This window comes from Paralichthys olivaceus, chromosome 4 (genome assembly GCF_024713975.1).
Source record: "Paralichthys olivaceus isolate ysfri-2021 chromosome 4, ASM2471397v2, whole genome shotgun sequence".
Lineage (NCBI taxonomy): Eukaryota > Metazoa > Chordata > Actinopteri > Pleuronectiformes > Paralichthyidae > Paralichthys > Paralichthys olivaceus.
The window spans coordinates 3,884,495-3,909,666 of record NC_091096.1 but is presented as its reverse complement, the minus strand read 5'-3'; the positions used below and the strand labels follow the sequence as shown (position 1 = coordinate 3,909,666).

At 40.6% G+C, this 25,172-nt stretch overlaps 1 protein-coding gene across 4 annotated transcripts in view; it reads right to left on the bottom strand.

The window, feature by feature from the left end:
• taok3a (TAO kinase 3a) overlaps positions 1–25,172 on the bottom strand; it is a 58,742-nt gene that overhangs the window by 31,056 nt on the left and 2,514 nt on the right. For 2 of the 4 annotated variants that reach the window (XM_069523354.1, XM_069523356.1), the window contains exon 2: positions 4,390–4,515. The exons of 1 other annotated variant lie outside the window; for it this stretch is intronic. The gene's annotated coding sequence lies outside the window, so the exon portion shown is untranslated. Of the gene's footprint in view, positions 1–4,389; positions 4,516–21,085; positions 21,185–25,172 lie in introns of all 4 variants that reach the window. One more of the 4 variants, XM_069523357.1, reaches the window with a different exon arrangement.

The window sequence follows — 25,172 nt, the reverse complement described above, 5'->3', positions numbered from 1 at the left end:
GATGCTTCATGTGATATATATATGAATAAATATATATAAAAACAAGAAACTATATTACCAAAATCGACTTAATTTTGATTTTTATTATTGTTTGCACTTGTATTTTATATCTTTATCCACAATATGAACTTTGTATGTCCGTGTGTTGCATCAGCTCTGTCTCTCATCGCGCTCCAGAAATCCTGAGATAAAGCTTGACACAACCCTTCAACTCAACCCCAAACGTGACTGTGCTGCTTTCAACAACTCAAATAAGAGAGAGATAATATGAGAGAAAGAAAATTGGAGCGAGAGAGAGAGAGAGAGAGTAACTGACAGATGGATAAAAAGGGAAACAGAACTAAGAGTAAAGAAGCAGCTTTACCCCATGTGACAGAGCTTTGAAAGCAGATCTGAACCACAAGGATGAAGAGTCTGTGGAAGGGTAAAAGAGAGATAAAAATGGAGCAAATGAACACAAAGTCACGTGATCGCTCGGGAGACTACACACCTCCCTCTCACTCTCTCTCACTCTTCCTCCTCCTCCCCTCTTAAGATGTGTGAAGTGATGCAATGTGGCAACAACAGGTTGTAACACGGGGGGCTTGATAAAGCTGTTACTAGTCCGGCAAGGCTCGGTGTTTGGACAGTGTGTGTGTGTATCTATGAATGGTATTGTGCTTAGAGAGCTGATTAGGCAAATGGCTTAGACAGATTAAGCGCTTTGTGTGTGTGTGTGTGTGTGTGTGTGAGAGCGAGAATTATCTACTACATGAGCACGACTGCACACCGCTGCAGGACACAGAACTTTCATGTACGTGTGCCTTGCAAGCATGCACTTGTGTCTGAGTAGGAATGTGTTAGTGGGTGCACAATAAACTCATTTGACATATACAATAAATAATTTATCAATAAAACAAATTATATATATGAGATTATAAGGTTTATGCTAATCTTGCCTGAACATGCGCAGGCACACACACACACGTTCTTGTTTGTACTACATCTTAGTAAGGACATTCAATGACATAATACCCATAACAATCCTAACCCTAAATCTAATTCTAACCCTAAAACCAAGTCTTAACTCTCAAACAGCCCATTGAAAAAGTGAAGACCGATCAAATGATCTTTCCAAAAATGACCTCACTCTGTAGGGTCTATGCTTACATTGGTCCTCTCAAAGATATAAGTACAGCAACACACACACCACCGAAGTTTGACATGGATACACAAGAAACACACAAGCACAAACACGCAAACAAACACAAACACTGCGCCCGCCTCCAGGCCTCATGTCGGCATTGCCATGACTAATTGATGCACCAACATGTTGTTGTAAAACTGAGTCCATCATGAGGCTGCTGGATCTGGTTCTACTGTGCTGCCACTGTCACATTTAAATGGGACACCACACGTTCTGCTCTTTGCTAATTATACACCAGAATAATTTATAGGGGAGATCCCATCAGACAGAGCCAGAGTCTGATGGTAAAGACTGTGAAAAAGTTTAGGTGAGTAACACCTGAATACACTGTTAAAATGTTTAAATGCTTCGTTACAGAAAATAAAAGCATGAAAGTCCAAATTCACAGACAAGTTGCGCAAAATATTGTGAAAACAAATCGGCTTTCAAATAACACAGGGGTGATTGGATTTGTATTGTTTTTTTAAGGTCACAAGAAGTAACAGGGATGAAAGACAGGAAATAATGGAAATTAATAGAATATAATAATACTCATTTTATTCATCCTTTATTTGACCAGGACGTTCCCACGGAAATATAATATATCTTCTGCCAGGGAACCCAGGTCAAGAGGGGCAACAATGAAAACGTTTCAAACATAAATACAAGCAGGAAGAAACAACACACAGAGCAAACAGATTAAATGTTTCTGTTCAAACAGGAATTAGTGGCTGAAACGACCTTCGGAAAGTAAGTCATAAAAAGCACATGTTGATTTTATGTGACGTAATAGGATGTAGTATGTGCAGTGTTTCTTTATAGACAGTGTGCATGCATGTATGACATGAACGCACATCTCATCAGCGATATATAACAACGTTTGTTGGAAATCAATTTGACAGAAACTTTGAGTGACCAGTTCTTCCTCTTATCATTCATTCGTTCATTCAGTATTTTCTCTTGCATCTTTCACACTACTTCTCTTTGCAGCTGCCCACTCTTCTCAGTTTCTTTAAAAACAAAGAAAACATTATAACTGGGTTTATTTCAAATAATCTCCTATGTGGGTGCAAGTGAGGTATGTTTCTGACGTTCTGTGTTTCTTGGTCATGTCTGTGAAAGTGCAGTATGTGCTTGCGTCGTATTTCCACATGCACAGGGGGTGTGTGAAAATAAATTTGCAGTATTACACTGGTGGGAGCACACAAGTGTCCGTGTGTGTGTGTGTGTGTGTCTGTGTATGTGTGTGTGTGCTTGTGTGTATAGCCTGTGGGTTTAGCGGCTTACTGGCCCCCCTCCCGGCTTCAGTCAGAAGCAGGATTTAGACAGACTGTGGGAATTCTTACTGGGATTCAAATCACCAGGTCTAATCAGAAACAAGAAAAAAGAACTCGCAAATCTGCTAAATTGTGCGTTGAGACATTGATTGTGTGTATGTGCATGTGAGACACAAGGAATAAGATTTACGTAATAATCTCTTTCCCTAAACTACCATTATAACATTACACAGAGAGGACTAAGAGCTTTAGAGTAGAGTGTGTTTTTGTGTGAAGGTGCACATGTGCATGTATGACTGAGCAGCCTGGATCATAAACTCACTCAGGGAAAATAAAAATATTAGTAAATCCCTGTACTTCAGTAATTGCATCTAATAAAAACTTAAAGAGTGAGCAGATAGAGCCTCACATCACATTGCGAGGTCTCCGGAGAGCACTGTACTGCGTATGTGTGACGTGTGCGTGCGTGTATGTGTGTGTGTGCCTCCTGCACGACATTAAATGGGTCAGCCTTGTTATGAATAATATAAAGGCCTATTTAAATGCACAATGCCGGGTTGCATGGTGATGATGACTAGAGTTTCTTATCAATGAAAAATATGAGAGTGGCTATTCCTCTTGTGAAGTGCATGTTCTATGGTGAGTGAATAGATCTCTAGATCTCCACTGCCCTAAAAAGACCTTGTCAAAGCAAAGAAGTCAAAATATCTGTATGGGTTTGCAGGATCCTATGCCATCACAAGCTTTATTGTTGAATTGATTATACCAGTCTAGACATCACAGGTACTCTGCCCTCAAGTTCACTCTTCTGCAACTTAGGGAAAGTCCAGACATATTAAATGAGCCCTCTATGTTCCCCTCTACGTCACTCGATCACTTCAAGCTCGTCTCCCACTCAGGGTGTGATTCGTGGCACAGAACGTACATTCTGACACACCTGCCTGAGTTTCTGCTGAATCTAATAATCAGTGTTGGCTCTCTTTGCCACGATGACACATTGACAGATGGAATTATTGTCCATTATTGCCGAAGACACGCAAGACTCCAAACCACAGTAAAAAACCTTCCGTCACTACAGCTTCAAGACAACCTAAGTCTATCATCATCCATCATTATCAACTGAAATATAGCTACTAGAAAGTAAGGGCACTTTCACACCAACCTCATTTGGTATGGACCATCGGTGGAACTTTTTGAGGAGAGACTTTTCGAGTTTGTAAGAAATGATGATATAACGACTCTTTCTTCAGAGGCAGATTATCACAAACCTCCTCCAAGCATAACAACGTGATGGACTCATGGAAGGGCAGCTTGGTTCCATCATTTTAAAAAGACATTTCTCTTTTCATATGTAAAAGCAGCATTAATGAGTCTTAAGAGTCCAACAAGTTACTGTAGTTACTGTCAACCATAAAACTGGTCTGAGTCGCTTCCTTCAATTGTCAAACAACAATTAGGCTGCAGCTGAACCCATCCACTGGAATTCACATGTACGCAAACACACAAACAACTTGAAAAAGTTTTGGTACCGGCAGAGAAACTTTGCCTCCAAACAGACTCAGCGTTAATTCAGTGTGACAGAGGGCTGGTTAGCTGTTATGTACATCAGTGAGCTGTCAGGGCAGCAAGCTCTCATTACGAGACAAACAAGACCCAGTTTACAGTCGACTGATGCCTCCGCTGGCTGTCTAACTGCTACACGATGGGATATTCACAGACACACATAAAGAGCGAGACAGAACGACCTGCAGGGTGACCTCGATAAGACAAGTCAATAAATCACCTGTATCACCCATTTGCATGATGGTAGCTATAATAAAATTGAAGAGATTAGAGTTTATTTTTAGCAATCACAACATGATGATAAAAAAAAAAAAATGCAAACGCATGACGAAGCGTCCTGATATAGAAAAATTATAATAATCATGACTAAAAAGTGAAACCTACCTGTAGGAAATGTGTTAAGTGTGTGTGTCAGGCTGGCCTCCTTCTCTTTCTCCTTTATTCTCTCCTCAGTTTAAATCCAGAGTTGACTTTTTGTCGACTTCCCTCATGACTGGAATAATACTGCACCTGAGATAAGAGAGAGGAAGAAACAAACAAAGGGTTAGAAGGTTGGATTAGGATTTAATTCCTGTATTTAAGAGGTTAAATAGATTAGAAAATGAGGCCTAACATGTTAAATGGAATGTAAGATTAGTTGATGAATGGAATATTAATCTGCAGCTATTTTGATAATGGATTAACCATTTTTGCTTTTTTAAGCGAAATGGCTGCAGAGAGAAACAAAGGGTTTCTAGTTTTCTTAGTGATTAATTTTATTGTTACTATTTTCTGACATTCTGTGATCGGTTGGTTTAGAGAAATCTGCGGATATCAGCCTTTCAGACATATCACTGTCAGAGTTTGTTTCCAGATGTGAAAACTAATTTGGCAGAATAAACAATGCAGAAAAGATGAGCATCTATGTATAAGTTTTATGTAAAAAAAAAATTCATATCATATAAATTCAATTATTTTCTAGTTTTATATATTTGGTTGCATTTTCGTTTTCTTTTATTTATATTATTTATAATAAAGTTTATGGTTAAACTGTAAAATCAAGCCTCAGTTAATTTCTTTGTCATAGGACTTAACTAACAACATCTCAAGAATCATTACCAATTTACAGCAGTATAATCTATAATGAAAATCTTCTTTAGATGCATTTATAAATTAAAATATTGCATAACAATTTGTGCAGTGTCTGTTTTTTTATGGCCCCTTATATTTGGGACTTTTTGACACTAATGATGATCTGTGCACTTTGTGGTTGAGTGCAACTTCTTCTTTTTCACTGTGATGTTACCAAACACAACTGACGTCTGCACTGCAATATAGGCAACTTAAAATCATTACAAGCCAAGAGTCAGACTTTATGAGAAATTTGTAGGATGACTTTACAGCACAATGGGTTGCAGCTCATAAAACAAAGGAAGGTGATGTTCTTCTTGTGCAAACCGAGGTAAAGCTTTCACGTTTCCTCATGACAGCAGATGGTGGAATGACTTAACAGCCAGTGAAAATCTTTAATGACTGTCAGTTATTATCCTCCCAACAAATCAAGGATCCACAGCAAATGAGTCCCTTAATTTATCGGCTTCAGGAAAAAGACAATATAAGCCCAGATCTTAGAGATGTGTCACATCCAGTAACACTAGATCAATGTTGTTAGGTGTCTTTTTTAGGTGATGACAAAACAACAATGCTGAAAATATTAATTGATAAGAGCTTGACCAATATGGATTGTACCGTAAAGTTATTGGGAAGTTATTATATTTTTTCAGTGATTCTTTAGATATGTAATTAAGTCGGATATTTTACAGTTTGACCATAAACTTTATTGTAAATATTTATAAATAGAAAAGAAAAATACGACCAAATAAATAGAACTTGAATGAAGAAAATAAACCAAATCTTTTAAGTTAACATAAATACACGTATGGGAATCTATCCCAGAATGCATTAGGCAGACAGTATCTCAAACAAAATGTCTTGACATTTTAAAGAAGGAAAGTGTCTCCTGTTTCAGGTTGAGCACCTCCTCTTTCTCCCTCTTTCAAATTAATGAGTTCAAGGACGCTACACACGACGCTCTGGACAAACACACACCCACAAGCAAGCACAAACCCAATATTTTCCTTTCTCCCACACACACAAACACACACTATGCACATCGGATCAGAGTGAGTGGTTCTGACAACGGAGTGCTGCCAGCTACTGGACTGTGTTTCGTTGTGACAAGCAGGTGGTGCAGCATCCACAGCCTTAGCACTGAACACAACCTTGCCCTCTTACTGTACACATTGAGATTTACAAGGCCAGCGCACAATAAAACCAACTGAAGTCTATAAGCAGCCCGACAATCAGGAAGTGCACAAGGTCTATTATATAGCCAGTATATAAATTACCGCTTTAATCCAGTGTGGAAACAAACAACAACGCCTTCTTTCTTCTTCTTCTTCTTCTTCTTCTTCTTATACCTCTCCCATTTCATCCTTTTTATTTTTTTTACCTTGTGCTTCAACCCCCCCTCAACCTACTCCTGTCTCTTTTTGATCGTGTCGAGCGGCAGATTGGGTGCTCAGAGGAACCACTTTCAATAATAAAAGAAGAGGAGCGGATGGAGGGATGAGAGAAGAGGGATAAAAATGTATTGTGCCCCTTCTGAGTGTCCCTGAATGATTTATAACACAAACTGACGCTTGCAAGGAGCCTCTGGGAAAGTTGTGGCTGCACTTCTCCTCCTCCTCCGCACTCACTCCACCCTGCCTGGCATTTGTGACCAACCACCAGAAAGACATAAATAGACGGAGAGAAAGAGTGAGAGAACAGTGCCAGAGTGAGACACTGTGTTTGTCTTTCACTCAAGTCCATCTTCAAGAGGCTAAACGTATACCAATGTCAGGGCTGAAATTGAAATAGTTTCATTCGCAAATGAGTCACTGATTAATGGTTTAGTTTATGACATGTTAGAAGATAATGAAGAGGACGCAGTACAAGTTTCCAGAACCCAAGATGACACCTTCAGATGTCTTATTTGGTCATTATTACATTAGGGATGCACAATCGATTTTATAGCATCACCAATCTCAAGTGAATCTTGAAGATCATAAGAAACATTTGTATCTGGTCTTCTAACAGTATAATGAATAAACCCTTGTCTCCTCCATGTTAGTGGATGGGATGTCAACCAAACTAAAACATCAAAGTACACTTTTAAGAAATGTTTGTTTTCTGTCATTTGAGGTCATTCCTATCACACTAGGGGTGTAACGATTCGTTTTAACAACGATTTGATTTGAATCACGATTCATGATTGCCAATACGATATTGGTTCATTTAGAACGATACAATCCAAAATGATTCAGTGACTTGCCAAAAATTCAACCAGTGTGACTGAAATAAATACCTGGATACTGGACAGTGCAGGGGAAGTTTCCTAGACTCCTGTTGTTTCTTGTAGGGAATCAGGTATAAATGATCGATATAAACTAGGGGTGTAATGATTCGTTTTAACAACGATTCATCCGGAATGTCAACTTGCTGAGCACAGATCGATGTAGTTGGATCGTAGGAATATAAATCGATACATCGATGTAGTAGATGAATCGTTACACCCCTATATCACACTGATGAATTTTCAAATGTTAGTGTTTATTTGTTAGTTAGTTATTTGATGCTATTAAAAATGGGGTGAAATTTCATGATGACGGTGAGTCTTGTGATTGGTTGGGACGTGTGCAGGACATCGATGCCGCAGCTTGATCATAAATAATCAGACTCAAAACAACGTCATTGGCAGGAGATGGTGTCATTGGAACGCCCCAAATATAGATAGAGACTCAAGTGTGAACAAATTTGACACTCAGAGAGACCGACGATGACGCAGGTGGGTTTTTTGACGAGTCATACTGGAGGTGCTTTAAATCACATGTCTCATTGTAAAATACAGCTTTAAATAAAGCTGAGGAAAATCAAATATGAGGCGATTTCCGCAATGTACAAAAATGATCCCAGGATGAAAATAAACTAATCCAGTGAGATAGAAAGAAACTCAACATTATGTCCCGATTATCCTGCCAGGGCGGCATGGTGTGGATTTTTATAGCAGTGACTCATTTTCACAGAGTGAAGAACACACACACACACACACACACACAATGTTCTAAAGCAGGATTTGGAAACTTCGGGGCAGCTCTCCTCTCAGAAGCTTAGTGAAACTATTGAGACATGCATACATACAAACACACACACACACACACACACACACACACACAGACACACACCAAAGACTGTTACCCTCTCAGATTAGCTTTAAGGATAATGCCAACATAAATGCAGGTGTTGGTGGATTGAGGGACAAATTCGAGACAACTCTGAACATGTAGTAATTTGAAGCCATTTCCTCTTGTTGCCTTAAAGTGAACAACAACCCAAAAACCTCACAGCAGCTGCTCAACCTGTGTAGAAGATGTTTAAAACTTGAATTGGGCACCAGTGACCTTTTACGAGGTGTTTCTGTCTCGCTGGAGCACGCTGCTCAGAAATGACCTTGTGGGCCTTTAAGTCCTGACTTTACTGCAGAGGCAACAAACGTATCGGAAATTGGTTGAGAAAATAAATGAATGTAACTGCATTAGGGCAGTGTTCTTAACCTTCACAAAAATGACTGCCCATAAACAAGTCATCAAACTTGTCAGCAGAGACACAATGAAGTTGAGCAGCTGTAACATGCATATTCACTTACATTCAATTCAATTATTCCACAGGTGAAAAACAAACAGCAACATGGATGGCTGTCTCTTCCACATTAAGATACAGCAATCATTGATTTAGCTTAATGTTTAACGCACAGACATGAGTAAACACTTGATATACAAACTCTTTCACTCTTTTTTTAGACTTGTCAGGAAGCTGGCCACAGACTGTAACAGGAAGATTTCTGTGACTGGACAGAAATACAGTAGCACAACAGACAGTTTGACTGGGTGGCTGGTGCATCACTGTGGCTATTTTGTAATACAGAAAAACGCGAGTGTCCGCATGCTTTAAGATTCATTGACTTCTTCGGCACAACTGTCACCCAAAAACATTTTTAACAGTTAAAAACGTTCAACCTTTCAATAACTGTCAAAACTGCATCGTGCAACCACCCCCTCTTCTACAGACATGTCCATTAAAGTAGATTAGCTCTCAATAGTGCCAGGCCAAATCATTCACACTTCTGGCAAAGCAAACGACAGCAGCTCCACTTTTTGCCCTGAAGCTTTAGGTCAACATCAATCTTAATCTCCATATTGATGCAGAAAAGCCACTTGCAATGATGCAGATTTACAAGGTATTAATATAAATGGGAATAGCACATGCACAGCCACGGCACATGAAAGCCTTCACACGTGAGAACATTTTTCACACTATTTTCCCCTCTTCACATGTCCATGTATAAGATGTGTGGATAACGTGGCCGCTATGCAATATTAAGCTAGCCTGAGGCATCGTGAGGTGTCTGGGGGGAGACCAGGAGATGAGGGAGAAAGAAACATTCTGAATTATGGAGTGTTGAAATGTGTAATAGTATGTCAGAGTCATCGTATAAACGTTAAACAAGATGATAGTTTTATGACTTATCAACACACATGTATAATAGTGTTGATCGCATTACCTTGGAACTTTAGCCAGAGCCAACGAAGTTGCCCTCTCTATAAAGTCTTTTACATTTATAACATGTAGCTTATCATTACTAACATGTTTAGTATGTTAAGTCTTAAAGGAAACCAATAGTATGAGAAATGCATACTATTTATTGGAAAACTTTACAGCAATTATGTAGTGATAACAAAAACAACATCATCAAGTGTTCCACCTACAGATGAAGTAAGTACCAAAAAATGTACCATTTGAACTGGTACCACATTCTAGGAACTGGTACAAAAATGGTTTGACTATGAATGAGACATTTTGCAAAACTTTTATATTTGACTCAACTAAGTATAGTGGAGGATTATTCCTTGATACTTCCAAGTAAAATCCAAACACATTACAACCTGTTTCCTTTGAGTGTCTGCAAGGCTGCAGTGATGTGGCTTCAACACACAACCGCAGGGCATGATAATGTCACCCTATACTCAAAATAAAGTCATTCCTTCGGACTGAAGGAAAGCTGCATTTATCTCAGTTCCCCAAGGATCACCTCAGAGAAAGCAGACAAATATAATCACAACCTCTCTAAGCGTCAACATGGATCTTTCAGAGACACTTCTGTCAAGGACCAAAAGGTTCGGTGAAGATTGACAACCAGTGACCACTGGACAACACCTTGTAATTATTTTCAGATGCCTTGAAAGACTATCTCTCCTTAAAGCCACAAGAGTATTTTCTCCCACTGCCGAGCCCGCCGACGATATAGAGCGAAGCCTGAGATCACTTCCTCTGTATTAAGGGCAAGCAGTGGACAAACATGTGCACATACTTTTGCACTGGATATATTTGTAATAAAAGATACAGATTTCAACACATACGCAAGAACACGCAGATACGCACAACACAAAAAACGTCCCTCATTCACTGTGAAAGCCTTTATGGAGCAATCCCATGAATCCAGAGGGGTCGGGTGTGTGTGTGTGTGTGTCCCTCCGGAGCAAAGCCTAGAGTGTTCTCTATTAAAACCATTCATCCTCTCTGGCAACTATCTGTGTTCGCGCCTTTTCAGCTTTTTTTCAGCATGGTCAATAGTGTGTGTGTGGTCGACTATCCTGCTTTTGCCAAACACACAAAGACACACACACATACGCACACAAAAAAAAATCAATCTCCGCACTTGTCTTTTTCCAAACTCCTCCTCAAATAAACACAATCACGAGCACACACACGAGCGTGCGCACACAAGATGAGTCAAGCAAACATGCTAAGTGCAGTGTCACAGAGCGTCGTCACTTTGCTGTTAAATTATTCAACAGTCCCTCACACACAATTTTGCATATCAGAGAAAGTGAGGGGGGAGGAGCAGGGGAGTGTTCGGGCACCACCAGCAGGACAGAGCATTATAAAGATCAACCAACACACACACACACATAGAGAACAGGCCTAGAGAGAGCAGCACCTCTAACTACAGAAACCACAATTTAAACAAACCAGCTAATCTGATCCTGTTTCATGTTTGAAGTGAGAATATTATACATCCATGTATTCGACATACCCTCTAATCCGCCGTCACCACAGATGTACAATGAATGGTGATAGTTTTAGCTCCTCCACTGTTGTTTCTTCGAGGGCTCCATGGACCTGCCAAGGTGCTTCCCAAGAATAGCCACACATCTCACATTCTTATTTTTAGGGTTTGCAACTGTACTTTTTCCTATCATTGGTGTGTGTGTGTGTGTGTGTGTGTGTGTGGCCTGTTTCAGGTTAAACCCTTTGAAAAACAAATACATACAGTGAATAACATATCTTTACTAGTTTAACATCCATCATCCTTTCTGATGCTGGTATCAGTATTAGAATATCACAAGTTCCAACCATACGGTTTTTCATAGTTGTATTACCCTGGATGGCTTCACAGACGCATGTACAAACAGAGATAGTGTGACCACCTGCTTTAAGAAAACACTGTTCAACAACACTAATAATGGCACTGATGAATGTGGGACACACCCGATCAACCACCAGGACAAACAGCTATAAAGTTGAGTTTCAAATACCTGAACCCTGATTGCAAACACATCATACAAACCTTGGTGCACATTTAATGGGCTGAAATACTTCTTTTTTTATTGCCTGGTTTTACAGTCATAGAGGATGAGGAAAGTGTGTCTATTTTTATGTGTTGTGAATTCATGCTGAGTATTAAAGATCAAAAACAAGAGTTTTAAGATACAAACAAAGCTTTTTAAAAACACAATAAACGTGTGATGATTAATTATAATTTAGGAAGTTGTTCTGATATTTAAACCGTCTGAATCTTAACCAAACCTTTGTTCATTTCTGTACTTTCTGTGACTTTCCTTCACTAAATCGCACGTCTAAATGTGGGAGTTTCATGTTTATATAATTTCTTTTCTCTCAGGCAATCATTTTGGTCAAACTCGCTCTTTTTAAAAACCCTTGTAGGCCCAGCAATGAACCACTTCATTATTTTGAAAGCACGACTCCACCAGCGCCACCTCCTCTAAGATGACTCACTAAACAAACACCAACATGCACGCATCTTGTATTTTGTGTCTCAAAAGTATTCAATTAATTAATTAAATTCCTTAAATTAGACAGAGAGAGTGAGAGAGATCAGAGCTGACGCCAGTGTCAAAGTGCTGCAAACAAAAACTAGTGATTTCCACAGTGGAATTTTTATGTTATGGACTCTACCAGGGCACCATCCCTGTTCCGGCTATTTTTCTGTTGTCGTGAAAGCTTCAGACTCGGACAATCTCCTGCTGTGTTTTCTTCCGATGTGAAAGGCAAAATAATTCTCCATGATTAATATCAATTGTTTATTTTATGACATGAAGTTTGTAGTGTGAGAGAAACAGTGACCGAATACTAGACGGAAACCCACAATGAGAGTGAGAAACATCACCACACCCAGCGACTGGCAGCAACTTTCACATCTTACAAGCCCAGAGCACAGTGATATTTATATGGAACAGCATCTCTGTGGCAGTGGAAGGTCAGAGAATGCATTAAAATGACTACAGTTCAAATGATCGCAGGTTTTACTTGGCCCCAGGGCTAAATTATTAAAGAGCCTAACATTGATCAGCTTCAATGTGGTCAGCTCCACTCTCGTGGACGGAAAATAAGAAATTAGAATTCCTATTTATTACTGAGACATAAAATTTATGTTGCACAGTTTACATCACAACTCACACGCCCTGCTCTTCAATGTCAGACAAAATTGAACATTCAAAAGTGTGATTACACTTCATTAAAGTCGATACTGAGAATAATCACTGCTACAAATACAACAAGCTCTTTTCATTTGAGGTCTTTAACATGAGCAATCTGTTGAAACATCAGGCCAAAGTCTGTCACACACAGACAAAGGAATGCAGTTTTAAACACTGTTTAAAACACAAGCTCATAGTTAGCCTGTGTCACAGGTATGTTACTAGCAGCCTGGAGGCCACACATGGAGATGAGGATGATTGTTATGGGTCCATTCATAAATTCATGGTTAGAGCTTCAGCTGAGCTGTCATTCAGAAATTCACAGTTTCAAATCACTCAGAACAGCTGCAGATTTAGTGATTTGGGGGCTGCAAAGTTCCAGTTGAAGAAAAAAAGAAAACACATTTGGGGATATTACACTCATTGCAGATGCAGTTCTTGTCTTCAAGATCAAAAATTGAGGTATGAACACATTCAACTGGAATATAGAATGCATACGTCTGCCTGAAATTCAATCAGGCTATACCAAATTTCACATACTGATATCAGTCCTGTAAATAGGCCTGATTTTTTTTCATCCTTTAAAGAAAGTGGATCCACACCAGCATGTGATGTGTTCTACTCTGATCCATACTGCATCCTTCCACCAATATCGTGTATTATCGTCAGCACAAATTAACTTCCACAGTGGAAGTAATAAGCAAAACCCCCTTTGCCTGTCCAACCTTTTATATGTTTTTTCATTTGGTGGCCCTGCAGGCTAATGAGCTCACATCAGCAGAACGACAAGGTTGAGTGACTGGAGTCCAGTCAATCACAGGTTTTAACAGGGTGTAATCTGTACAGCATTGGCCCATACACAAGCCACATCTAATTCATAAAGCTGACCCAAGGTCATCGGGTTGAACACCAGCTCAGTATCACGCCGCCCACTTTCAGCTGCAAAATGAACTCACACTGCGGTGACAAATGATTTAGTCTGTATGAGTCACATTGTCAATGTCTTTGCTCCAATTTTATAATTACACACCTCCCCTTGGTGAATATTTTGAATTAGTTAATGATCCAACTAAAAGACATGCACAGTGTGCTTAGGTAACAGAAAGATCCATTTGAACAAGGTCAACATTTTGCACTTCAAACACTGCTGTTTTATTACGACAAGATTAAAACATTGTTAATGTTATTTCCCCTGCTTTTGGATGCTTACACCATAACAGCATAACCAAAAATAGAACAGTCACGAGAGCAGAGGAAATTATTCTATCATCTGGAGTATTATTTGAATTATTCAATCCAAGTAAAAGGTATTTAAAAGGACTTAAATTTGCGGTGGATAAGTTTACATAAAATATGACAACCATGGTTTCATGCTTTGTTCAACAGTGGTATGTGCTGTCCAATATGAACAAACACAGTTCATAGAGGACATTATGGTGGGGTTTTTCTCCAAGCAGGAGGATATGACTAATATCTACTCAGGCTTAGATACAGATGCTGGTGGACAAATAACATTCAAGTGACATGACGTAGTAAAAAATGAGTTTCTCTCCGTCCATTAAGACTACAAGCAATATTTTCCAACAAGACAGTCAAAACATTTCTCCATGAATTAACGGAACTATCTATGTTTATTCTGCTTTTACAGGTTTTGTCGCACCGCCAACATTTGACATCAGCCAGTGTCCATTACTGTCTCTATTCACACCCATTGCCTGTGCTTCATCACTTAGTTTCAGTGTCTGTTGTCACCTCACTATTAATTATTTACACAAAAGAGAAAATCTTCCACAGAGTTAAGCTTCAGATTGGCATTAATGTGCATGAGGGAGTAAGAAGTATGGCTAGCACTAGAGCGCCTACCTCCACCAAAGCCGAATTGTCCCCTTTAAACTCAATCAAGCTGCACCAAATCGTACACACTTATGGATATCAGTCTCCTAAATATGTCTTGTTTTTTACCATCTTATCTATTTATTATTTCCTGGGAAATCAGTGAATATTACAACACACAAACCTTCCTCCTTAGTGGAGTTATGAAGGGGAAGATTTTAATACAGGACAAAATTTGAGGGATTTATGCTACAAATATATGTTGCAGTGGAATACAAATACAGATTGATTCACAAACAGTAAAGAAAGGGGGATAGACAGCAATTAAGAGTAAATGCCAATTAGTTTCGGTCATTGAGGTGCAAAGTTGTTATTGACCCTGGCTGACACATCGGACCACTGCTGGTGCTAAACTGGTGTGAAAGCAATGTGTGTAATACTCACTCACACTGGCCACATGGAGCCAGGCTCAGCTGGGACTTGGTGACTTGATGGGCCATATTGACTAGGCAATAACCCAGGGCCTGTTTATGACACTATCAATTCCCAGCTGTATTGATTTTCATTGTGGCTGTGAAAATACTCTTTGGTTTGCACACGCATGCACAACACATGACAGCTGTGGTGGAATCACACAAGCACACAAAAAACAACACAACACATCCAGACAGTGTTCGAGCATACTAAGAAAACGAAGGTGATCAGGCTTTTTGCTGCTTCTTTCAAACATGCAACTAAACGTTTTTGAATTATCCAGAGGCTGTATGTGAGAATGACTTAGTTCCTCCTTGACATTTTATGGAACTTTTTCGCCAGCCCCCTTGTAAAATATCCAAGTGAGCCCATGAGAGAATATAGCAAGAAAATGTCTTATACAGCAAGCAAGTGGGCATGTTGATGACTTTTCTAACACGTAATGGATGTAAAACTGAAATGTTTTGAAATCTCAGGATAACCAAGAGGAGCCATACACATGCAGTGGACGCAGACAAACGTGTCAAGTTGAAAAGACAACGAGATTGGAGCCTTTGGTGGTAAGGACAGATGTCAGTGTTAATGTGCTGAAAACAAAAACATGTGATTTGTGTTAACTTTAGAGGAGGCTTATGGTGCGAGAGTGTCCCTCACACCACACTCGGAGCTGAGCTTTGTGTGCATGCAAATGTGTAGTGTGTGTAAAAGGGCAGGGCTTTGAGTAGAGTGAAGCGCTCCTCTAAAGCCAGAAAGGATTTTCCAATCAAGAGCAGCAGAAAGATTAATAGCGGCCCGTTGGATGCTCCACAGCAAAACCAGTGCAACAGAGAATTTGTTACAGTGAGTATGACATTCAGATGCAACTGGCTCAGGTTTTTTTTCATAATAAAATATTAAAGCTACTCAGACAGAGGTGGTTGAGCTGCATTGGATGGAGTGTGAGTGATGCTGTCCTACTGTGAATGGCAGCTACCACTGTCCTTACATGTGTCCACGTGTCCTTTCCCAGATCAGGGCTTCCCTCATTCTGTGATCTGGTGCAAGAGCTTGAGAACTAAGATTAAGACCCTTCGCCTAAAGAAAAATTTTAATCTTTGCAACAGCCTGATTTCCCTAATCTGCCAACCAAGTTTGCCAAATTCAGAGCAACACTGACTGCTCTCCGAGCAAAGAACACTGCTCAGTGAATGGATCTGCATGTAAGATGTCTGTGCTGGGTGAAATGAGACGTCCACTTTGACTTTCTAGAAGGCCGTGTTCTTGGAGGAATGATGTCATGCAGTCATTCGCCAACGCCCCACAGGATGGCGGAAGATGATGTGATTCACAGTTATACATTTATGTCCAGGACTCCCACAGCTGTCTGCTTCATATTACACTGCATAAAAAAGTCCTACAATCAGTAGTGTATCATAGTGAGGCATATTGGTGCTGCTATAATTGCAGCTGTTACTTATATCAACACTGCAAGTATCACTAGGACTATTATCGTTATAACAATCACTCTGTCAGGGTTTGAATACAGTTCTCTTCCAGGTTTCTTTTCTAAAAATCAATTGCCGCTTGTTGCTTCGATTGGTGCTTCAAACTATCGCTATTTTAAATTTGTTTGGCTTCTACCGTGAAGTCTGAGGAGCTAATGGATGTCACGATTTGATGTTATATAAACAAAACCGATTTTCTGGAGGAGTCTGTGGCTTTCAGTTGACCGTGAAGAGAATGCCGGGTTGGGGGCATTGGGGGGTTTATGTGTCAAAATCTGCAAGTGATTCAAGACAAACACCACAAACTTGGTCTTACTCATTGGACACTAACATGGCACAGTGCCCCTATTGTTCTTGCTTCATCAGTGTGATACAGGAGCCGCGTCAAGCCAACATGGAAATGGCTTGGTCATCACAGCACATCAAATGAGAAGTGCCTGTGAAGGTGGAGGGTAATTTGACTCATCTGTGTATCAATGGATGCAACACAGCAGGAGAAGCCTCAGCATGATAACCTACAACCTTCTTTCCCTGCTTTGCCAGAAAAAAGAAGAGAACGTTCAGCCAAAGTTAAAGATCAAGGCAGGGGGAGGAAATTAAGCAGAGGAAACCCCAAAAAAGGAGACATGCATCTAGGCCACTGAGTCATTTCCCTTGTGTTTTGCCACTTCCTCTTCTTTTTCAAATATACACTGACAGTATGAATTATGTACATCATCACTGGGGTTTACACAGAGTGGGAGAGGGCCCATGGGTTTTAGGCCTTAGGATTTCAGCTTTTTATCCCCTGTAAAGTCTGTCCGCAATTAGTTTGGGAATTAATTCTGGCTCAGATCTTAGCCTCCCCCTTCCTCTTTTAGATCTTCATCCATGCCTCTTTCTCTCACTCACACACACACACACACACACACACAGAAAAAAGGAGTAAAAACTTGTACTATCTGGCCTGCGGAGGACAGATTTTACTCACACAAATGCCTTTAAGTTACCACCTACGTAATAGTTATGTGGCTTAGTGCACTAACAAGCTAAATACTTTTGTTAGAATGGCTACTTGCAGTATCTGTGTAGAAACACATTCAGATTCATAACCACCGGCAATTAAGTATTGATGGGTTTTTCTAAACGATCTCTTGTGAAACTTCCCAATAACAACAGCCGCGTCCACAGAAAATAGGTCGGCCAGGAAAGAGCTGGTTATATCAAAGTGAGATTTCCCATCAACATATACTTGTGGTGGAGGCCATTGGCTCAAAAATGTCATATGTGTTTCTGTTTGCAGACATAAGTGATATCATCTAGTATCACTTTAAATGAGTTAAGCCTTTAACGGCAAGTAAACTCGCTTTCTGGCTTCAGGACAAACAGGAAAATAGTCGTAATAGCCAGGTTTTAAGTTTCAATGACATGGTCACTCAAATCAGTACACCACTCTGCTGCCTGTTTTTTGTTTATTCTGCTGAATGTGAATCTCTAACATTCACTGTTGGTCCAGGCTCTCTGTTCCTGGTGGAATCCATTAATTTCTGCAACCTCTCCCACCCTGTCTCTTTGGGGAGAGGGAATGAAAGGGGGGTTGGAGGGTCACTAGTTCCTTCCAGTAAAACTTTCTCTTTCACTACATCCTCTACTTTAGCAGCGTAGTCTGGTCTCACCACAGATCAGATGTCACAAGCTTAACAATCCACAAAACTCTTTATTCTTATGTGTGTCAATCAATAAATGATCGAACATATCTTGACACTGTAAATATTTTTCGGGAAAAAATAAAAGACCATAAATTAATAAGAGGAACCCATTATTTATAAGTCACAGTTCAGTCAATCAGAGTGAGAGCATGATTGATAGACAGACAAAAGCTCTTCAAATAGATGGATGTCAGTGTTAGATGCAGTAGTCCTACTTGGTGTCCATTATGGCCTTAAATCATGGTTATTACCTTGACTTTGTATGTCTGTGTGTGGGGGGTTATCAGAATTCCGCCCTAGCTTCTTTAATTTTCCTACAAGGCTGTTGATTTCATGATAATAATACTATGTGCGGAAATTTTATGCTGTCAACAGTTCCAAAGCTAATCTTACATTCAGTAGTGGTGCTCACAAAGAGTTTCGACAACAAAACCCAGCCTGTGATTATTGGTGAGATCAGTAATTTGAACCTTGATATATAATCTGGCGGTAATGTTAGCCTGCCTCCTGCTCTATCACTGTGAATTGATTAAGAATGTTAATAGGCTTTTTCCTATGCGACATGGACCTTGGATCACACCAAGAAACAACAGCAGGACTCGGGTAATGCAAGATGCTGTGAATGAAAACCCAGGAAGGGTGTGCACACATGAGCTTTTTTGATACCTTCATGGACTGATAATTTCACCATTTTCTAATTTGCCCGGCGGGACGACATCATCCCTGCAATTATCCTAGGGTTTGTGGCCTCGTGGCTTTCTAACACTACACATCTGGTTCAATCGTGTGAATGGCAGAGAACGTAAGTGAGTGAGAGAGGAAATGAGAAGGAATGATGGAAGTAGAGGGGCGGGATGTTGACTGGCAGAGTGTCCTCCAATTCACAGTTTAATTGGACAATTGTTCAGTTTAACCTCGGGCTCTCTGGCTTCAGAAACACATACAAACCCATTTTAATATGGACTATTAAGCAAGAAAAGGGTGGCGGAAGCACTTGGCTGTGGCCCACATTGTATTATTTTTCCCCATGAGAAACTCCCATGTTCCCTCATGCTCTATGACACATTACTCACATCCAGTCTGGGTTAAAATAGCCGTGTTGTCCAACAGTATTTGTTTGCCTTGATGTTGCATTCAAAATTATTGTTGGAGGGAATCCCACGATAAACGCATTCAGCCAAGCTGAGGCACAGACTTAACTAAAAAATAAAAAATAAAAGTCATATTTAGCCTGATTCACTGCTGGCTTGTGAGAGCTCGACACAATCTCCCCCAGATTCATCAGAGGCAAATCTCCACTTGACCCAATGGAGGCTGTCCAGTTGCAGCATTAGGGATGCACAGAGCTTGGGCAGAGGCCTAGTTTCTCTTGGGACTGGGGGGGTGGGGTGGGTTTGGCACATGCTCTGGTAGCCCAACAGATGAGGAGTTATCAAGCATTTATGTTCGTTTTGGTGGCAGCAAGAGCAAAAACGGATCAGTTTGATCTTGCCAGGCGACATCACCCTTAAAAACTCTGCACCATTTGATAATGAAGCGATGCCAAGGTGCTAGCACTGAACACACTGTCCACCATTGTGCTGACCTGGAAGTGTTTAATCAACACATTGAAAATTGGAAAAACAGGTGAATCAAAAAATAAAATAGATGTGGATGTAGAACTGTGAGACACCAAAGCGCTTTGGGCAGGCAAAGGAAGTTCCCAAAATAGACCAATGTGAAGCAGTGTATTACCTCACCCCCACTCACATCAGCAAACATGCCCATCACAATTATGTATCCTAAGCCTTGCTGACATGCCCCACTCTGCTAAGCTAGCAGAGCACATAGTTTCCCCAGCTGGTTGCATGCAGGGGAGAGTCAGCAGAATGGACGCAAATTGTAGGCCTATGACATGACACTTTGAATTTTTTAAAGACCCCTATTACAGTGAACCATGTAGTTCTAAAAATACGCCCGCCTAAGCCCTTTCCTTCATTCTGCCGAGCTAAATTAAGCCCCAGACCCGGGAGGGGTGGTGGTGGGTAGAGATAACACAAGTCAGCCATCAGTGATGGTAATGTCTCTTTGGATGATAATGGCTGCACATAATTCCCCAGCACTTCAACTTGGCCTAGTCATGGAAGAGCAGAGGGAGGCTCGCAGATTTCACAGGAGAGCTGGAGACAGATGTAGCCGGACATAATGGGGGTTGAACAGAGGGGGGGGTGGTGGTGGTAGAGGGGGTAAACTCATGGCCACAGCTGCAAAAGGATAGGAGGCATGCTTCTGATGAAGGGCTGTAATCAAGTCGCTTATGCTAACCTCCCACACCCAGTCAGGCTGACTTGCCAAAATGCCTCTCTTATGACAGAGGGGTTTAGGAGGCTGGAGGAAGAAAACAAAAGAGGAAACGAACAGCCCAACTAATGCACATAAAACAATGACGTATTCAACAACCAATCTGTTCTGCATTTCGGTATACAATACATTAATATTGTGTGAGGTAATCAAATTAATGTCATGCTAGCAGAGAGTCTGCAACACAAGAAAAATGAAAATTAAGATTCATTGTGCCAGGTGAATAGTCTGGCATGTTCCTCCAGACACGATAAATGTTTTCAAAAGTGCCCAATATTTTCAGCTGTACAACAGGTGACAGCTGGGTACTACCAATCCTCAAAAATCTGAACAAGACGGTGAGACAAAGACAATTTCCAGCAGTGCGAAGTGGACGAGTGAAGAGCAGAAGTGGCACACTCACAGGGGAGGCATTTGTTGATGAGACATCTGTTGGGCCATGACTTCCTCCAGTCTGAAACAGCTTTCAGTCGACCAAGGCCATGACTCAGGTCTCTGCCAGCTGTTGAGCCACAACTAGATCAGTTTCACATTTTCTTTGTGACTCCTATCGTGATCAGTGGTGCAAATAAACAGCTTCCAAAGCTGAATATCTCTTCAAACTTAATTAAATTGAGACAATAGATAAGATGATGGAGTCTGACTTGGTTACAAACACTGCCTTGATATCTACAAGAAACAGGATTATGGAACCACCCGCTGTGAAAATGGGCATGTGCAAGCAGTCCTCAAGATTTGGTAATTAAATAAAGTGCTACTGCTACTGTGGATTAATCCTGCTACCAAATATCTGTATGGGTTCTCTGTCTTGTTGGCTTCACAGGACTATGATCGTGCAGCAGCGAGGAGTTTTGCTGTCCTCTGAATCATTAAAAGCGGTCCACATGAACACATCTGCCAGTAGAGGAGAGGTGGGGGGTAGGGAGGGCATAATTCTCCTTGTCATCTGAGACAGCATTCCTATATTAGACATGCTAAACCAGATCACTGCAGAACATTAAGCCTGACAGCAGCGCTTTAATATTTGATGCGCTCTGCTACCGTGGCATAAACCACCAAACTGCCGTGGCACTGGCTAAACTGACAATTCTCTAATATATTTTTCAGAAGTCAACCTTCTGTCACATGGAAGAGGAGAAAAGTTGAGAGTTGTGAGAGATGCTGAGGTGGATTAGTCAGCAGGGAGGAGAAAAAACAGAGAAGCAAGGTTGCCCTAGATGCAGAGCAAAAAGCTGCCAAGACTTTCCCCCACTGGCATCAAGGGGTTTCAACTTTTGGAAATGTCATAATAGCTGCCTAACAGAGTCTCGCAGATGTGTTGAGCTGACCCAGCACACAGCCAGTAAACTCATTACAGTGTCTGTGGCAGGCCACAAGACACATGGGCCTGCAACTGGGCCCGTCGGGTTTCTTCGACAGCAGAGCAGGTAAACTTGTTAACTTTGACATCTGAATGAACCCACATACGAGGGGGGGGGGGGGGGGGGGCACATTAGAAGATGATTTGGTTTGATTTAGATCAGTGATTATCAGAGATATTGGGGTTAAGATTTAACTAGTGTGACTGAATCATCCACTGCAGGTGGTTAAGTGACAAAAACAAGCACTCTTTTTTTTTTTTTGCAAGTCACTTTGTAACTTTAATCTGAGGATATGCAAATGTTCTCTCATATTACCTGCATCCTACAACTTTTTACCTACAATGACCCTGATACAGTGCTGAGGACAGGCAACGTTTCCAGACAGTCGATTCACCATAGCATTAATGACATGAAGCCAACATTCTGTCAGCCATGGTTCTCCTTGTGTCAGTTTGAATTATAAAACAGAGCAATCACACAGAACAGCTTTTTACATTAACTTGTCAACACTCTTTTTACCACAGCCCAAATTATATTTGTTTGAGTTTTTATAGCATAGGATTGATTGGCATACGTTGGCACATAAACTTTGCAGGAGTTGCGAGGGAAATACTTTCACTCCCACAGCTGCCCCAGGCAGATCAATAATACTCTCTAATCTAATATCTCAATGACTGTCCTTCATATTAATAATGACCGAATCAAGTCAGAAAGCTATTATTAGAGTAGCTCACGTCCTTCTGCATGTCTTCCCTGCACTCTCTCCATTTCAATGAACTTTCTGTTCAATCAATAAAAGGCTTAAAGTCATTAACATTTAACTTTAGCTCAGCTTTTTATTTTTGTCACAGATGATTCTGCTCTGATGACATATTTTTGGCAGCAATTCCTTTGATAGTTTATGTCTCCTATCGTAAATTTGTTATGTTTTTATATTTGGACCGAGTTTTAAACTTTATTGCAACCAGGTACAGTTCCATCATTATGGAGTGTGAGTAGTTTCGGTCGGACACTCTACTCAGAGGTCAGGTGTTTGTCAAGCTCTACTTGGCTGTCAACTGGTGTCACAGGACCACACACAACTAAACTATCAGTGCTATGCAGAGTCAACACTGACGTGACAACTCTGTCAGCAGCCTGGCAGGACACACTCAGCGCAATGTGGTAGGGTTTCATGTCTGAGATAAGATCAAGACACAAACTCTGTCTCTATTGAAAAACAAACAAACAGCTACGTTTTTTATTTTGCTCAACCAGAATCAAAGGCTGCATACCCTGTTTTTACCTGATCTTTTTCTGAATGAAAAAGAGAACAGATATATTTACATGGCTATAGTTGCGTTGTTGAATACAAACATGAATCAAGTTGAATGAGTTGCAGTCCTATCATGGAGAGACATAACCAAAAAGCTATTCTCACAATTTGACTTAAGTCTATTGTGCAAATAGGTGCCTGCCGTTGATGTGAGCATGGCCTCAGCTCACACCCCCCACCCCCTGTCTCTGACAGACACATCAGCCAATTGTCAAGAGCAGCTGATGTGTCCTTTCCCAGTGCATCCATCAGCACACTCACAGACACAGACAAACACTCACAGACACACACTCACAGACACACACTCACAGACACACAAAACACTGGTACTCAAAAGGATTTGTGCAAATACATGAGGACCCCGGCTAACGTCTCAATAATCTCTCAAACAGCTCTATAAAAAGACATAGCTATTAGCAATATGCCTCAGACTGCCTCTGACTGTATAAAGGAAACTTGCTGTCATGTTACATATAGAGACCAGTGTCATATGTTTAAAGCAACACTAGGAAACTTTTTTATCTTAAAATAGCAGCTTCGGGATGAGTTTGATGGTTCAGTTCCTTTATCATTCCAACTCTTACCATGAACGTCTGTTCTATGTTACTTTGTTGAGTGAGTAGGATCTCTTGTGAGAAGTGTGGAATTGACTGAGAGTCCAACTTCAACTGTCAGAATCAGTTCCAGCAAGTTGAAAAGTAAAGCTGAACTGTAGATCGGTTAAAAAGACTAAGAAGTCTTTAAAAACTAGCAATATAACAATATTCGGCAGGAAACTATTAACAGTTCCAAATAGAGTTTGGTTGATTTGTTTCAGTGGTAGCTGTCCTGGTTCAGGAGGCAGGGGATCATGGGTAATATCCACCATTGTTTCAGTTGGGTTTCAGTCAGAGTTCCACTCAACACATTGATGGGCTTTGTTTTATTTACTACATGAAAACCACATAATTGCTCGGACATGATGCCGAGGGCACTGTTGTTCAGCAAGTTACATAGTGTTGCTTTAACAAAAGCCAAATTAAATCAGAGAAAACACGTAATAATTCATCCAAAATACTGAGTATACTTGTCTATTGTTCAGTTTGTGCCTATTAAAAATTACTCTCCTCAAATTCTTGGCATTTTGACTTGTGGCCTTGAAAGTCTCAGGTTTCACAACCTGCATAATAAAAACCAGTTACCCCATCAGATGTGAATAACCTCAGCTGGGCTCAATGGTACAACAAACAACCATTTAGTATATCATAACCTGTGTACTATCAGCCTACAGAGCCAACTGCACAAACACATGTTCTGTATCAGTTCAAAACAACCAGGATGAGGAAACCATTTACCTAAAAATGGCACAATCAGAGTAAAGTCATAAAGGCTGAACTGCCTGTGTACCATCACTAATAAGGAAGTGTGTCACTCTCTGTTCCTTCTCTCAGTTGCATGATCACTGGGTTGCCAGTCGGCCTCCTAGATACAGTATGGGAGATGTCAACAAGGGAGGGGGGGACTTGCACAATAGCCCTGTGCCCTTTGAACGAAAGGGCATGCAGCAAAACTAAACTAAACACTGAAACTCTTGATTATAGACAAAAGCTGCGTTCTGACCAAAATCATCAGGAACCCTTTGTCCCAGGAACTAAGAAACTAAACGGTTCCTACAAACCAGACCACAGACCACAAGGGAAGATTAGACAAATTAGCCTGCTGATGTATGAACAACGGACAGCTACAAAAAGCTGTTCAACCCTTGTCCCAGAGGCAATGTTGTAAATGGGCAGTGCACATCGCGAAACATTGAAAAAACAGTAAAAATTGTGCTG